Source organism: Dasypus novemcinctus, chromosome 23 (genome assembly GCF_030445035.2).
Source record: "Dasypus novemcinctus isolate mDasNov1 chromosome 23, mDasNov1.1.hap2, whole genome shotgun sequence".
NCBI classification, from domain to species: domain Eukaryota; kingdom Metazoa; phylum Chordata; class Mammalia; order Cingulata; family Dasypodidae; genus Dasypus; species Dasypus novemcinctus.
In genome coordinates, this window is record NC_080695.1 from 6,422,312 (window position 1) to 6,440,600 (window position 18,289).

General features: G+C 44.4%; 1 long non-coding RNA gene across 1 annotated transcript; it reads right to left on the reverse strand.

Moving 5' to 3' along the window:
• Positions 1 to 13,772: 13,772 nt before the first annotated feature.
• LOC131275447 (uncharacterized) lies at positions 13,773 to 17,523 on the reverse strand. The gene is made up of 3 exons (XR_009182880.2): positions 17,401 to 17,523; positions 17,140 to 17,246; positions 13,773 to 16,814 (listed from the first exon to the last, which is right to left on the reverse strand). It is a non-coding gene; the product is annotated as an uncharacterized lncRNA (long non-coding RNA).
• Between the last annotated feature and the right edge of the window lie 766 nt (positions 17,524 to 18,289).

An 18,289-nucleotide genomic window follows, 5' to 3' on the forward strand; every position in this document is an offset into this window, starting at 1 on the left:
ATGAAGAAAAGGAAGAGATTAACAATATGAAGAAAACACTTGGAGAGGAAATTGCAGACATATGCAAAAAGTTAACAGATATAATGGGGGTGAACACCACAGTTCAAGAAATCAAAAATACACTCAGCAATAAGCAGCAGATTAGAAGAGGCAGAGGAGAGAATTTGTGATGTGGAAGACAGTATATCTGAAATAAAAAAGACAGTAGAACTGATCAATAAAAAGATAGAAAAAATCCAGCTAGGACTTAGGGACCTGAAGAAGGAGAAGAGAAAGGGGACAGAATGGGTGTTGGAGGGAATAATGGCTGAAAACTTCCCAAATATACTGAGAGAGATGGGTGTACATGTCCAGGAAGCACAATGCACCCCAAACATCATAATCCCCAACACACCCACTGCAAGACATATACTTGTCAAAAATTTTTCATCTGAAATCATGGAGGCAGAAAGGCAGTGGTATGATATAGTCAAGGTACTAAAAGAAAAAAATTTCCAAGCAAGAACACTCTACCCAGCTAAACCAGCATTCAAAAATGATGGCGAGTTCAAAATATACACAGATAAACAGAAATTCTAAGAGTATGCCAACAAGAACCCAGCCGTTCAAGAAATACTAAAGGGAGTTCTGCAGGAAGAAAGGAAAAAACAGGAAAGGCAGAGTTGGAGGAGAGTGTAAGAGCAACAAAAAAGACAAAAAGAGAAGGAAAAAAAACAAAGTATGACAAACACAAGTCCAATCAAAATATGGCTAACAATAATTCCTTGAAAGTAATAACACTGAATGTCAATGGATTAAACTCAGCTATCAAAAGATTCAGACTGGGACACTGGATAAGGAAATTTGACCCATCTATATGCTGTCTACAAGAAAGACATCTTAGACCCAGGGATTCATGGAGGTTGAAAGTGAATGGTTGGAAAAAAATCTTAAAAGCAAACAATAACCAAAAAAAGGCAGAAGTAGCTACATTAATATCAGACAAAATAGACTTTAAATGCAAAACAACTGTGAGAGACAAAGAAGAATACTACATATTAGTGAAAGGGACAATCTCTCAAGGGTGCCTCCAAATACATGAGGCGAACACTGGAAAAACTAAGTGAAAGAATGGATGCCTCTACAATTATAGTGAGAGATTTCAATACACCACTATCAAATTTGGACAGAACATCTCAAAAGAGAATGATTAGAGAAACAAAAACTTTCAACAGTATATTAAAGGAGCTGGAGCTAATAGACATATACAGATCAATATACCAGAATACAGCAGGATATACATTTTTCTCAAGTGCACATGGATCATTCTCCAAGATAGACCATATGCAGGGCCACAAAGAAAGGCTCAATGAATTCAGAAAGATTGAAATCATACCAAATAATATCTCTGACCACAGTGGAGTGAAGCTGGAAATGTGCAAGTCCAAAGCACCAGATTTCATACCAAGATATGGAAATTAAACAGCACACTCATAGAAAAACAGGGGGTCAAAGAGGAAATCTCAAAAGAAATTAATAACGACCTTGAAACTAATGAAAATGATAACACAACATGCAAAATCTTATGGGATGCAGCAAAAGCAGTACTGAGAGGGAAATTTATATCCATAAATCATACATCAAAAAAGAAGAGCAAAAACTGAAGAATTGCACATTTGGAGGAATTAGTAAAAAAACAACAAAGTAACCCCACAAGAAGAAGAAAGAAGGAAATAACAAAGATAAGAGCAGAACTAAATGAAACAGAAAATAAGAAAGCACCTGAAAAGATAACCAAAACCAAGTGTTGGTTCTTGAGATCGATAAAATTGACAAACCCTTAGCTAGACTAACAAAAAAAAGAGAGAGAGAAGATGCAAATACACAAAATAAGAAATGAGAAAGGAGATATCACTACTGACCCCACAGAAATAAAGACTATCATAAGAGGATGCTTTGAAAAATTATATTCCAACAAAAATGACAATTCAGAGGAAATGGACAAATTCCTAGAAACACATAAGTAGCCTATATTGATGAAAGAAGAAATTGATGACCTCAACAAACCAATCACAAGTAAACAGAAAGAATCAGTCATTAAAAACCTCCCAACTAAGAAGAGCCCAGGGCGAGACGGCTTCACAGCTGAATTCTACAAAACATTCCAAAAAGAACTAACACCAATCCTGCTGAAACTCTACCAAAAAATCGCAACAGAAGGAACATTACCTAATTCATTCTATGATGAAAACATTACCCTAGTACCAAAGCCAAAGACACCACAAGAAAGGAAAATTACAGACCAATTTCTCTAATGAACCTAGACACAAAAATCCTCAACAAAATACTTGCTAACCATATTCAACAACACATTAAAAGAATTATACACCGTGACCAAGTGGGATTCATTCTGGGTATGTAAGGATAGTTCAACATAAGAAAAGCAATCAATGTAATACACCATATAAACAGACTGAAGGAAAAAAACCACATGATTATATCTATATATTCAGAAAAAGCATTTGACAAAATACAGCACACTTTCTTGATAAAAACACTACAAAAGATTGGAATACAAGGAAATTTTTTGAACATGATAAAGAGTATATATGAAAAGCCCACAGCCAACATCATTTACAATGGTGAAATCCTAAAATCCTTCCCTCTAAGATCAGGATCAAGAAAAGGATGCCCACTATCACCTCTTCTATTTAACATTGTCTTAGAAGTACTTGCTTGAGCACTGAGGCAAGAACCAGATATAAAAGGTATTCAAATTGGAAAAGAAAAAGTCAAAATTTCATTATTTGCAGTTGACATGATCCTATGCATAGAAAACCCTGAAAGGTCTACAACAAAGCTTCTAGAACTCATAAATGAGTTTAGTAAAGTCGCAGGTTATAAGATCAATATGCAAAAATCAGTAGCATTTCTGTATACCAATAATGAGCAAGCTCAGGAGGAAATCAAGAAACAAATATCATTTACAATAGTAAATTTAAAAATCAAATACCTAGGAATAAATTTAACTAAAGATGTAAAGAACTTATACACAGAGAACTACATAAGACTGTTCAAGGAAATCAAAGAAGACCTAAATAAATGGAGGAATATTCCATGTTCATTGATAGGAAGACTAATTATTGTCTATCCTACCAAAACTGATCTAAACATTCAATGCAATCCCAATAAAAATCAACACAGTATTCTTTAAGGAACTAGAAAAACTAGCTATGAAATTTATTTAGAAAGGAAAGAAGCCCCGAATAGCCAGACATATTGAAAAAGAAAAACGAAATTGGAGGAATCACACTACCTGACTTCAAAACATACTACAAAGCTACAGTAGTGAAAACAGCATGGTATTGGCACGACGATAGACACACAGACCAATGGAACCAAATTGAGAGTTCTGATATAGATCCTCATTTACATAGTCATATAATATTCAATAAAGCCACCAAAACCTCTCAACTGGGAGAGAATGGCCTATTCAACAAATACTGCCTGGAGAACTGGATATCCATATGTAAAAGAATGAAAGAGGATTACTATCTCACACCTTATACAAAACTCGACTCAAGATAGATCAAAGACCTAAATACAAGAGCCAAGACCATAAAGACTTTGGAAAGCAGTGTAGGGAAGCATATACAAGAACTTGTAATAGGAAATCGCTTCATGAACTTCACACCCAAAGCACAATCAGCAAAAGAACAAATAGATAAATGGGACCTCCTCAAAATTAAAGCCTTCTGCACCTCAAAGGAGTTTGTCAAGAAAGTGAAAAGAGAGCCTACACAATGGGAGAAATACTTGGTAACCATATATCAGATAGGAGACTTATAACCTGTATTGCGGTTACACATCGGGCTGAAGTGTGGTTTGCTGGCCTGGCAGGGGAGCAGCCGCGGCAGGCCAAGCCGCTGCCCCCATAATAGGGTGGCTGGTCGGACTCACCGCCACCCCTGAAGGGAGCTCGGCATGGGCGCAGAGTGCCCTCGGGTCTCCCCTTCTCGGCAGCCATGCTTCCGTGGCTGCCCCTCCTCTGAGGCGCCACACGATGCCTGTGGGGCGGCACCCTTCTTCTTCTTTCTCCCTGCGCAGGCGCAGGGCGGAAATTTCCAGTCTGCCCTTTTCCCCTCCCCCGACAGCAGCAACAGCCAGGCGTGGGTAGAAAATTCCAGTCTGCCCTTTTCCCCTCCCCCGACAGCAGCAACAGCCAGGTGTGGGCGGAGAAATCCAGTCTACCCTTTTCCCCTCCCCCGACAGCAGCAACAGCCAGGTGTGGGCAGAAAAATCCAGTCTGCCCTTTTCCCTCCCCCCGACAGCAGCAACAGCTAGGCGTGGGCGGGAAACTCCAGTCTGCCCTCCACCCCAGCAACAGCAGCCACCAATCCCTAAACCCTGCCCCTTCCCCCAGAAACAGCGGCAGCCAATCCCTAACCACCACCCCTCCCCCGTCCGGTACCGCCCACTGACCTTTCGCCGGCAACCAATCAGAACAGGGCGTGGCTTCAATCAGCCTTCCCCAGCCCCTATAAAACTGTTGCCTCTCCCTCAATAAAGTGGACTTGCGTGTTTGCCTTGTCTCCGCGGTAGTTCTTCTGCCGTGCGCCCTCCAGTCCTGAGAGCCCCCGACAAGGGCCTGGCCTCCCTTGTCCCCAGTTCGTCACCTGCTTCTCCGGGCGACCGCTTCGTCGCCTGCTTCTCCGGGCGACCCCTTCGTCGCCTGCTTCTCCGGGCGACCCCTTTGTCGCCGGCTTCGCCGGGCAACCCCGTCAGCCGAACCGCGCAACCCCTTGTGAGACCGATCCCTCGTCTGCTGCCGGACCGACCCCTCGTCCCAAGTGGGACCGACCCCTCGTCCCAAGCGGGACCGACCCCTCGTCCAGAGCTGGACTGACCCCTCGTCCGCAGCCAGACCCCACCTCTACCGACCGAGCAAGCCGCCACAGTTGGCGCCCAACGTGGGGCAAGGCAACCCCACCACAGCACAACATGGGGCAAGGCAACTCCACAACAGCCTCACTCCATAACCTGGCGGCCCCCCCCTCCTCTTTTCTCACCTTGGGACTTCTCTCGTGCAACATTGCTGCTACCTGAGCCTTGGCTACCTCATATGATCCACGGCGGTCTGGGAGAATCACTGGATGGCTTTCTCCTTCCATGTCGGGGGCTTATACCGACCCGCTATGATTAAGAGGAGCCTTGGATTTCTCGGGAGCGCGCGCTTGCACGTCTGAAGTAATCCTACCACAGCCCTACGCCCTCCTCTCTTCTTACCTTGGGACTTCTCTCGTGCAACATTGCTGCTACCTGAGCCTTGGCTACCTCATACGATCCACGGCGGTCTTGGAGAATCGCTGGATGGCTTTCTCCTTCCATGTCGGGGGCTTATACCGACCCGCTATGATTAAGAGGAGCCTTGGATTTCTCGGGAGCACGCACTTGCACGTCTGAAGTAACCCTACCATAGCCCTACGCTCTCCTCTCTTCTCACCCCTATCTTTTTGCTCTGCATTGCTGCTCCTGAACCTTGGTGACCTCATACGATCCACGGCGGTCTGGGAGAATCGCTGGACGGCTTTCTCCTTCCATGTCGGGGGCTTATACCGACCCGCTATGATTAAGAGGCGCCAATAAAACTCTCAGGAGCGCGTGCCTGAGCACCTCCACCCCTGCCTTCACCTCTGCCTCCTCCCCTCTGCGCTTGCTCCCCTTTGCCTTGCTCCACTGCTCGTCGTCCCGCCCTCCCCTCATCGGGGCCTTCTCTTGGCCCGCAACCACCGTCGGAGTCCCATCGGCTCCGACCCCTCGTCTCACCGTGCACCTTGGCTCCCATCGCCACGCTCTCAAGGTAAGGGCCCCTTTTCTTATCGGCTCCAAAAGGCCATTAGCAATGGGTAACATCCTATCTGCTAAGCAAGCCCCACAAGTTCGGGCCCTCGCCGGTCTCCTAGACACTCACCGGTGTAAGATCTCTTTCAAACAGCTTCAAGTATATTGGGACCTTCTTCTCCCCTTTAATCCGTGGCTTACCACGTGTCAGCTTTGGGACCCGGACACCTATACTCGCCTTATAGATAGGGTCACTTCTGCTGTGGAGCAGGAAGGTAAAAGATTCCCTCCTGGCTTATTACAGGCAACATGAAGTCCAGAAGAAATCTTGAAGGGTATAATCTATGATATGCTATATAAAAAAGGATTTAAAAGCAGCTATACCAGAAAGTAAGAATTATGAGTCAACTGTAAATAAATTATATATTTCTGTTAATGTGTTGTAATTGTTCTGTGTTTGTCTGTCTGTTCGTTCAATGTCAACATATATTGTGATACCTCTGGATGGTAAATATAAATTACTAGAAATCTTTAAAAGAGCTCTATTCAAATGGCCAAAAATTAAATAAGCGCTTATATTAATACTTAAGTTTATTATATTAATACATAAGTTTAAATGTTAATAAGATATCTACAATTAAAAAAAATTGTAAGTCTTAATTAACAAAATTAACTGTACGTCTTCATAAAAAGTTGTTCTTGCCTAGATCAAAATGAATAACTTATTTTTATTCACAGGATAATATAAAGAATGTAAAACTTATATGAATATTAAAAAGGTTAAAAGTTTGTAAAAATGCTAACTGAAATGTAATAAGTTTTGCAAAAAGACGTATTTTGTCCTAAAGTAGGATGGCTAATTTTTCATAAACTCTTAAAACTTAATTTGCATGCGGCAAGTGTAAAAGGTATTGTGATAACTTTACGTAAGGGAATGTGTTCTGTAAAGATAAAATTTATCTTCAATAGTTTACATTAAGGTATTAAATGGCTAATTCCAAAAGGTCATTCTTAAATATACATATATAAAACTGAATTGATGATAATAATGATAAAAGGTAATTTTATAACAGGAAAGACTAACAGCAACCAAGCTCCCCTGCCAACTTGCTTCTAGGAAACGGTTTCTAATATTGCATGCTACTAAGTATTTAAAGAAAAGTTATTCTTAAGGAAACAGAAGATGATTTTGTCTTTGCAGCCATTGTCTATTTAGCAACACCCCTCGCTATCGGCCTAGCCACTGTTGCGCCAGACGATTGGAACCTTAAACAAAGACTCCTCCTCACTGTCATCTTCCTATCTATCGTTACTATATTTACTGCCCTCATTCTCTTTTTATATAAAGCAGTCTCCTACAAACCACAAAGCTTCTGTCTTAAACACACCATTCTCAACCCTATCCTCTAAATGATCTTCTCACTTCCCCCACAGCCTTTAATACTTTATTTCTTCCTCATAACCTTTGCTTTCTTGATAATATTTTCCGCCATCTGTCTAGCCGCTACCGCCCCAGAAGATTGGAACCTCGGCCAACGAATTCTACTCTCCATCGCCTTTCTGTTTATTATCCTCTTTTATGCTTTACTCCTTATCTTCCTCCCATGACTTCACCAAGCCTCCTCTTGTCCAAAACCATCACCCTTCTTTTCCTCACACTCCCCATTGCACTCACCAACCCCAGCCATCAGCCTTTTAATTGGACAGTAGGCCTCTGGCAGGAAAAAGTAATCCTCTCCTACAATGTCTTCGCTGCCAAGGAGAGATCAACTACCTGCAACGCGCTGTCATCCTGGACTTTTAACAACAGATGGATCTTATAGCCGCCGAAATCAACAAGAATTGGACATTGGCCACCCTTGCTTGCAACGGCAAGATACCACCCCCTAAATTGTACATTTATATCCCCGTCATACTCACCTCCCTCTTCAGCCCCGCTTCCCTCATTGCTTACTGCCTCTTGGGCCTCAGCTACTTGTTGCTGCTGCCATCCTGGTCCTTATTTGAAAAGAAGGGGGAAATGCGGTCACCCCTCGGGCTGAAGTGTGGTTTGCTGGCCTGGCGGGGGAGCAGCCGCGGCAGGCCAAGCCGCTGCCCCCATAATAGGGTGGCTGGTCGGACTCACCGCCACCCCTGAAGGGAGCTCGGCATGGGCGCAGAGTGCCCTCGGGTCTCCCCTTCTCGGCAGCCATGCTTCCGCGGCTGCCCCTCCTCCCGGGTGGCGCCACACGATGCCTGTGGGGCGGCACCCTTCTTCTTCTTTCTCCCAGCGCAGGCGCAGGGCGGAAAATTCCAGTCTGCCCTTTTCCCCTCCCCTGACAGCAGCAACAGCCAGGCATGGGCAGAAAATTCCAGTCTGCCCTTTTCCCCTCCCCCGACAGCAGCAACAGCCAGGCGTGGGCGGAGAAATCCAGTCTACCCTTTTCCCCTCCCCTGACAGCAGCAACAGCCAGGCGTGGGCGGGAAACTCCAGTCTGCCCTCCACCCCAGCAACAGCAGCCACCAATCCCTAAACCCTGCCCCTTCCCCCAGAAACAGCGGCAGCCAATCCCTAACCACCACCCCTCCCCCGTCCGGTACCGCCCACTGACCTTTCGCTGGCAACCAATCAGAACAGGGCGTGGCTTCAACCAATCAGCCTTCCCCAGCCCCTATAAAACTGTTGCCTCTCCCTCAATAAAGTGGACTTGCGTGTTTGCCTTGTCTCCGCGGTAGTTCTTCTGCCGTGCGCCCTCCAGTCCTGAGAGCCCCCGACAAGGGCCTGGCCTCCCTTGTCCCCAGTTCGTCGCCTGCTTCTCCGGGCGACCCCTTCGTCGCCTGCTTCTCCGGGCGACCCCTTCATCGCCGGCTTCGCCGGGCGACCCCGTCAGCTGAACCGCGCAACCCCTTGTGAGACCGATCCCTCGTCTGCTGCCGGACGACCCCTCGTCCCAAGTGGGACTGACCCCTCGTCCCAAGCGGGACCGACCCCTCGTCCAGAGCTGGACCGACCCCTCGTCCGCAGCCAGACCCCACCTCTACCGACCGAGGAAGCCGCCGCACTGTATATAAAAAGAACTCCTATATCTTGAAAATAAAAAGATAAACAACCCATTTAAAAAATGGGAAAAAGATTTAAACAGACACTTCTCCAAAGAAGAAATACAAATGGCTAAAAAGCACATGAAAAAATGCTCCAAATCTCTAGCTATCAGGGAAATGCAAATCAAAACTACAACGAGATACCATCTTACTCCCATGAGACTGGCAGCTATGAAAAAAACAGAAGAATACAAATGCGGGAGAGGATGTGGACGAATGGGAACACTCGTCCACTGCTGGTGGGAATGCAGAAGGATCCAACCATTCTGGAGGACAGTTTGGCGGTTTCTCAAAAAACTAGCCATAGATTTGCCATATGACCCAGCAATTCCACTGCTGGGTATATACCCATTAGTACTCAAAACAAGGACACAAAACGATATATGCACACCAGTGTTCATAGTAGCATTGTTTACTATTGCCAAAAGTTGGAATCAACACAAATGCCCATCAACAGATGAATGAATAAAATGTGATATATACATACAATGGAATACTACTCATCTTTCAGAACAAATACACTACAAACACATGTGATAACTTGGATGAATCTTGAGAACCTTATGTTGAGTGAAGCAACCCAGGCATTGAAGGACAAATACTACATGACATCAATGATATGAAATAAGTAAACCAAGCTGCCTCAGGGAGCTAGAGACTGGATGATAGGCTTACAGGAAATTGGGGGGTAGAGGAAGGATGTAAGCTGACACCTACATGGGTGAAATCTATGATAAGCTGGAGGTATTTGTACAAGGAAGGGATAAAATGGGGGCATAGGGTCACCTTTGGGTGGGGCTTTGCGGGCTTGAGGGGGGCTAGGGATGGGAGGATGGGTAATATTGCCCAAGAAATTGGGGGAGGGTGTGGCTATATACGAACATAGGAGATTGTCAGGTATTTGGTTGAGAGCATAATGCTGAGAAAACCTTTTCAAAAATATAATAAGGAAAGTTATCTGTTTAAGATGCTTAAAGGGGATAATCTCATGCAGGACAGGCTCCTAGGGAATACATGAATGTTCATTTTGCCATAGTGGGTTATATCGTTGGATAGAGAACCATATAATGAGAGTGAAGGTATACCCACATCCTGGGGAGGGCTGCTGCCATCAAATAGAGGGAACTGTATCTCCCAAGAGAAATGGGGACTCCCAGTGCATTAGGGCAGTTGAGCATGTCAAGACCTCAACACTGTTGCAAGCATCTCTGAACATGGCCCTTCAAGCAAAGAAGTTGACTGTCACTGTGGGCCCTAAGGGGAGGGGGAAAGAGGTATTGAATAGATGGAACCAATGTAACTATGTAGGCAATAGAAGTGTTTCACAAGAGTATGCAAGGATGGATATAAGACATGTAAAATTACACCAAAAATATATAGGGGCTGATAGGCTAAAATGTAAATCATAATGTGAAACATAAGATAACTAAAAATTTAGAAAATTGTATAGTCTAAAATATAAACCACAACGTAAACACAAATGTTACCTGGTTTGAAAGCTCTTGTCTCAATATCTGTACATCAGTTTCAGTAAATATAGTATGAATTTGTAAAAAGATTATTGCTGTGAAAGGGAAAAGGATTTATGTTGGATATGTGGGAGTACTATATATTGTATATATGAATTACTGTGATCTAAAACTCTTGTGAAGATAAGCTTAATAATTAGAAAAAAGAAAAGATAGGTCATAGACAATTTTTTGATACCCCAATTTATTTTTATCATAATTTTTCCAAATGAATATGTATTCTATATCTAACCTTTAAACACATCACTATATTCCATTTTACTATTAAGGGAACCTGGCAATATATTGGGCTTCACTTTTCAGGAAGTTTTGGATCACAGAGTGTTTCAACAATGGCAGTGGAGGAATACTGGTGTGGGATGTTAATGACAGGGGACACATGGTTGGCAGGGAGTTCTACAGAGCATATATCCAGGGTACATAAGAATGTTTGGATACTTTCATAGTGAATACAATTAAAAACAACAACTGAGGGAATGCTGAGTCCCTAGCCAGGGGAGCTCTATCACAGTCCCTAAAGGAACAGCAACAATCCCCCAAGTGCAATGGCAAAGATAAAAAAAAGAATGAAGGTCCACCAGTGAGCCCTTGAATCTAATGACTATGCATGTGAGCCTGTGCACCTGAAATAAGAACAAGGCCTAGAGCTTCAGGGTGCCTAACAGTTACCTCCTGAGAGACTCCGTGTTGTTCAAATGTGGCCAGTCTCGAAGCCAAACTCAGCATGTAAATGTGTTGCCTTCCCCCCTGGGTGGGACATGACTCCCAGGGATGAGCCTCCCAGGCGCCAAGGGATTACTACCAAGTACCAGCTGATGATGTAACTAGAGAATGACCTTGAATAAAAGGGGCAACTCAAACCAGCAGAATATCTCATTCTACATATAATAACAGGAGTTAAAAATGCTTTTTGACCTGAATAAAAGGGGGAAATGGAAAGGACAAATGAGTTTATATGGCCATGAGTCTCCAAAAAGAGCCGGGAGGTTATCAAAGGGGTTGCCCTTATGCACACCTGAGCAGAGTCTCAGAGACAGATGAAGTAGATACAACCCCAGGTATTGGTTCTTCTGAGGGCTACAGAGACCCACAGGTTCTATGGTCATGGCAGATGGAGTTCCATGCCATGTCAGTTGGCCCTACTTTGGAGTTTGTGTTTCTGTGTGATGGAGCTGGACTCAAATGTGATCTTTTTTCATAAGCCTCTCCTGTTACTTTTATCAGAACTGTAGTTGGTGCTGGGGTTTAATATATACCCAGGGGATCTGAATCTCTGGACTGACCATATGATAGCCAGGCCCTGAGCCTCAACAGGCTTCAGCTCTTACACTCTGGTTTATTGGACTTACCCCACTCAGCTAACATGGAGGTGAAGAAGGTCAACCACCACACAAGGGAGCCAAGAGTGCCTACAACTGAAAGCAGGAGGATTGCATCCAGCATCCATGTGGTATCTAAGCCCCCTCTTGATATAGATGTGAAGTGGACACAACCATTCCAAGGTCCACAGAATGGAGGAATAGAATATGGATTAGAGTGGACTTAGTAATATTCTATTCATAAACTATTGTGATTAGTAATCGAAGAAAATGTGGCATTGGTGTGGAGAAAGTGGCCATGGTGGCTGCTGGGGGTGGGGAATGGGAGGAAGAGATGAGATGTGGAGGTGTTTTCAGGACTTGGAGTTGTCCTGGGTATTGCTGCAGGGACAGTTACCAGACATTGTATGTCCTCCCATGCCCACTGGATGGAATGTGGGAGAGTGTGGGCTATGATGTGGACCATTGACCATGAGGTGCAGCGGTGCTCAGAGATGTATTCACCAAATGCAATGAATGTCTCATGATAATGGAGAAGATTGTTGCTATGGGGGGAAGAGTGGGGTAAGGGGGGTGGGAGGTATATAGGGACCTCATATTTTTTTAATGTAATACTAAAAAATAAAGCCAAAAATAAAGATAAGAGGTTCCCATATATCCCACACCCCCACCGCATCATTTTTAATTGTATTTTTTGAAGATGCATAGATCCCAAAATATGTTACATTAAAAAATATAAGAGGTTCTCATATATCTGCCCCCCCACCCTACTCCTCCCACATCAACAACCTCTTTCATCATTGTGGCATATTAATTTCATCTGGTCAATATATTTTGGAGCACTGCTGTACCACATGGATAATAGTTAACATTGTAGTTTACCTCTCCCCCAATACATTCAGTGGGTTATGGCAGGTTATATAATGTCCAGCATCTATCCCTGCAATATCATTTAGGACAATGCCAAGTCCTGAAAATGCCCACACATCACACCTCTTTTTCCTTCTCCCTCCTCTCAGCAACTACTGTGGCCACTTTCTCCACATCAATTCCTTCCATTACTAGTCTCTTTAGTCATATCTTCTTTAAATTATTTGAATTGACTTAGGAGAGCTGTGAGATTATCACTGGTGAATTGTCCTAAATCCTGTATCTCTTCAGAATATTTAGTTTCATCCTTCATGGGGCCATCTCTTTCGGTTTCCTGATATGACTTGTAAATTTTTGCTGATATCGAGGCATCTGAATATGTCCGTTAATTTCTCTGTTGGTGAATTTCTCTCTCTTGCCTATTTTGTTTCACAGCACTCCTTTAATATATCATTCAATTTATTCTAAATCTTTATTGCCCAGTTTAAATTACGAAAATCAGTCCAGGGACTCACTAATAGGGCACAGATTTTTCCTCATGTGTTAGGATAGAGAGAAAACCAAAAACAGTTTTTGTCTATGCATTTTCCAGACTAGTGAGCAAGTGTTGCTCATCAGTGCACATTTCCACAGAGCTGTTTCAGTCTGAGCTTTCCTGTGTTCCTTTGTTAAATCTCCAGAGCAGAGATTTAAAGCAGGCTCTGCTGGTCAAATTCACCGAAGGAAATCTTTCCAACTCTTCCTCCAGTTTCCCTTGAAAGAGCAGACATGGAGGAAGATTTCTGTCCCCCTCTCTGTCAGCTTCAGTGAGCCAAGGGTTTTATCCAACTTAATATCTTGGGGGTGGCAGACAAACCCTCCCCAGCCACTTCAGGGAGTTGGTAACTCATGTCTGTTGCTTTGAGGTTTTTTCCTCTGTCCATCTCCCTCCTGGGAGTTCTGTAGCACTGTCCTCTCTGCTGACCCCAAAAGGTGTTCCCGCAGGCATCTTCTGGCTATTTCTCCATTGTTTTTGTGAGAATTTAGCCCTGCCTGCTAGTACACTCTCATCTTCCCACAAACCCTAAAACTGCTTTTTAAAAATATATGTGCTACAGCATGGATGACCTTGAAGACACCATGCTAAGTGAAATAAGCCAGATACAAAAAGAAAAACATTGCATGATTTTTTATATGAAATACACAGAATAAGCAAATTTAAATAAAGATTGCAGGCAGATGAGTGGTGACCAGTGGGTGGTGGGTGGGGAGGATTTTCCTTAATGTGTGTTTCTGTTTGGGATATTGAGTTTCTGGAAAAAAAAGTGGCAAATATTATACAAAATTGTCAGTGTACTTAATGTCACATAATTATGAACTTATACATGGTTAAAATAATTTTGTTATGTTTATTTTACCACAATTAAAACATTTCTAGAGAGAGAAATGTGAAGGCATCAGAACCCAGAAATTAGGGAGAACTGGAAGAGAAAAAAGGACATAGTCATGAGAAGGGAAAGCTTTGCTGACTTCAGTGATACCACATGGCAGATTGACAGTAGGTGGGAGAGGAGGAGAGTGACACATGAGAACCAGAAGAAGTCAAGTCGGCATGCCAGGCAGAACCTGTGCCCTGATTCCTCTGAAGGGGTGGCATCCCCGCCACCATGGATCAGCAACTAGGGTGTGTATTGACCATATCATGGCCTCTCAGGTCTGAGGACACTGTGGCACACTGCAAAGAGTGGGACCCAGGCAAAGTGACAGGATAAAGACCTCAAATACAAATCTGAGTGTGGGGCAGGACAGAATCTAAAAACATTCTTTACCATGACTCACAGTTCACCAGGAGACAGGTATGTGCTAAAAATTGTGGCTATAAAAAAAAAGCACAATTTAAAATAAATTACCTATTTCTTTCTTAAATAACAGGAATTTATGCCAGACATCCAAGCTGCTGTGGTAGACTTCCAGTCTTGCTAGTGCTGATACACCAAGTGCAAGTGCAGTGGCCACAAGGCTCAAGGTGAGCAGGCCCAGCAGTGTCCATCTCCCTCTCAGGTAGACCAGAGGCTTAGGCCCCTACCCTGAGTCCCACACAATCACCATAAGGGTTCCAAGGAGGCATGGCTCCCCTTAACTTCCAACACACCACCAGGTCAGGTATTCAGGGTCTTGTGAGTTCAGTCCTGCAGCACTACCCGACCCTGCCTAGCCCTGCTCAGTCTCTGGAAGGTGCCCTAATTCCATCAAAATACCATGTACAACCCCATCACCAGCCTATGCTGGTCCCTGCCTGGACCCAGATTTCTTAAACTTCTCAAGTAGAGCTGCCTTCACCCTTGCCATCTCACCCAGCAGTGAGGTGTCCGGCCTTCCTTTGGATACTGTCTACCACCAAGTCTGGTCAGGGCCCCATCTACTCAGCATGCTTGAACCAGCAGACAAGGGAGGAACCTAGAGGCTTTATTTTCCATCCATACACAGGAACTTCTGTTCTCTAGTGAGCCTGATCTGGACATCTAGGGAGCCCCAACTAGGCTTCCCCCTACTCTCCCCTCCCATCATGTCCACCCATCCCACCCATCATCCTCCCACCAGTGTGGCTGCAGCATTCCTGCTATTGGCCACCCTTGATTGAGCACAGCACCTGTCACTTGCCAGGCTCCATCCTAGGCCCTCAGAGCCCAATTGGGAACCACCCAAGGCAGAAAGCTGATATTTGCCCTGAGAACTGGGCCTGCAAGAGCTGTGGGCACCAAGGTCCCACCTGGCCCAACTTTCTGCCTTCATGCAGGACACACTCACTGTCACTGGGAATCCCTCTCAACTCAGCAGTCAGAACCAAACTGGGGCTCAGATCAGATATGCTATCATAGGAAACCCCAGCCATACCCCAATGTAGACTGGGAGACCATGGGCTTGGAGATAGGCATCTTCACCTGGGAGAAGATTCCCTCTGAGATGGGAACTGTGAGTGTCCTTGTTCCTAGAGATCACAGGGACTCAAGGATGAGAGGTGGGGCTCTGGAGACTCCCTGCAATTCCCCAAGTGGCTGAGGCCACCTGGGCAGTGGAAAAATCTTCCAATCCCTCCTCCTGTTTCTTTGCCATCTGAGGGCAGTCTTCTTCTGTGGGCCCCTGGGGCTTAGAGCTAAGGCCTTAATCAAAAAGTCCTACTTGCCTACCATGGCAATTTCTCTAAATAAGGGAGGAAATCATTGCCAGAAAAAGCACACCTGTCACAAATTACTGCAATACAATAATAGCACCTTTTATACCCCTGTTAATTGGAGATGCTCAAACCTAATATCAACCTTGCCAAAAAGCAAACTTTTCACTGACCTTTTCTATCTGACTATTTGAGAGTCAGACAAGAAAACACCATACATGGATGACAAGACACACGAGTATTCCAAGTCTTTCCTTTGGGGAAACCAGCATGGCTATGTGAGATTTGGTGGTCTGAGTAACCAATCTCAGAACCCCCAACCTGTCTGTGATGTTGCGCATATGGGCTTTACTGTTTCAAATTTCTTGCAATCTGTGAGATGCACCCTAAACACAGGACATCTGGGTCACTAGGAAGAGGCACCCCTCACGGTAAGTACAAATATCCCCACTTATACTATAACGTGCATTGAACTGTGTGTGTGACATGTAATGGGGCACCAGAACAAAAGAATTTTTAGTTGGGAATACTAGTCAAACACCATCCCTTGCAGACAGTGATCTCTTCCAGAGATCATGACAGAAACTTCATCAAGAATATTCAACTTTGTTTGCTCCAAATGCATGCTTAGAGTAAGTTCAGAGCTGTCTTTTGGGCCTTTAAGTGGACTTGATACCAGGTAGTAATGACCTGAACGTAAGCGAGACCTCCCTTCTTCACAAATGGAATTATCTGCACTTTAGTTTACAGGTCTATCTCTTAGGAGGTTGATTGAGCTGGGAACACTCTTCTAAATCTGCTCTATTTGAGATAGTAAAGACAGATATATACAAACTTTTAGATAAGTGATTGGCTTTTTTTTCTGTAAAGGTCAGATAGAAAATAGTCTAGACTTTTTTGGTGTGGTTAGTCTCTGTGCCATTCTTTCTTTTTATAGCAAGTCTTTAAAAATACATAAATAATTCTTAGCTTGTGGCTTGTTAAAAAGAAAATCAAAAAGTATGATGCAGGAAACTGTGATGCAGGGTGACACTTGGTGAGGCCCTGAAAGAGAAAATAAAATGCCCATTGTCTTCCTTTCTGTACTTCTCCCTAAAAGCAAAAGTGTGCTCTATCAAATCTTATATTTAAAAGACAAGATATGATAATCTAGAAATGTCTGAATGAAATCCTGAAGCTGACCTGGTTGAGGTTGGCTCCCTCTGACAGCCCTCTGTCTTCTTCTCAGGATCAAAGTCCATGGTGTCTTTATCTGAGTTAGGGCTCCTGTTTCTATTTTCCTATGAGGCAGCCTCTAGGTAATGAGGGCCATGGAGCTGCTGGATTCTCACCCCAGAATGGTAAAAGCTAGGAATTTAAATACACCTACCTCAGTTTCTAAGTGGCAAAATGAAGTTATGAGACAAAAATCCTCTTCCAGAGAATTTTCTTACTCCAGGTTTCTGAAACTTACAAGTTACCTCATAAGGGGCTGGCCTAGAAAAGAAAATTAATAAACTCAGACTGGAAACAATTAACATGCTTGTTTACTTTTTGCTACATTCCAGGTTTTCCTATGGAAAAAGCAGACCCATACTTGGGGTTCTCCCCAGTGGTGGCGGGGCCAAGAAACCAGACCCCTGCTCTTTACCTTTCACTTCTTCCTTTCATCAAGATCCTTTCTCTTCTCTTGAATTTTTCTTTTTTTTCTTTTCTTTAGGCCTCTCTTACTCATGGTCTGACCTGTCATTGTAGTACCAGGAGTCATGGGCAGAGCCAGAGAGTTTAGTCACTTCACTCCCTCCAACACTGAGGACTTAATTCTAGGGCTTCTCCAAGGGCAGCTCTGCATAATCTGTATCAAATTCCAAGACACTGAATGTCACTGCTCTATTCCCAGGGTGGAGCCTGGGAAGATGGAGCTGACACCCAAGGCCTTGGTGTCCCTGTCCTGGATTGCCAAGGACCTGCCAAGTGGTGCAGACCCCCAGGCTTCCTTGTCCCTAGTGCTTCCCATTCCCATACTGCCATCTCCCCAGGCCCAGACACCTACCTGCAAGGCCTGAGTCACCCTCAGGCATTCTGTAACCCCACCAAGGGAGGGGTTACTTGTATTGACCCAAACCTCAACACCCAGATAGCCTCAAGTAACCTGATGAGAGCACATGAAGAACCTGACCCTGTGCACTGACCTAGGTACCATTTACACTGGGTCATGTGAGTTTGAATCCATGTAGCACCTAGTGTGAACCTCTGACTTAAGCCAAAAGGGGAACAGCCTCATTGGACAAGAGGACCAGAAGTGCTGGTTCCATGATTGGGGCTCAACCTAGAGTGGGGGCAAAAGGAAGGGGCTGGAGACTTGGGTAGGGAGGCCAGGGTGTGCCCAACTGTGGCCAGGTCATCAGTCACAGGTCCAGGCCTGAGATCTGAGATCTGTGGCCATGGGGTCCACAAAAGCCACAAAGGGAGCAGGACAAGCAGAGGCAGGGGTTTGACTCTTGCAAAGGGATTCAGGCCAAGGTAAAGGATGGAGCCAC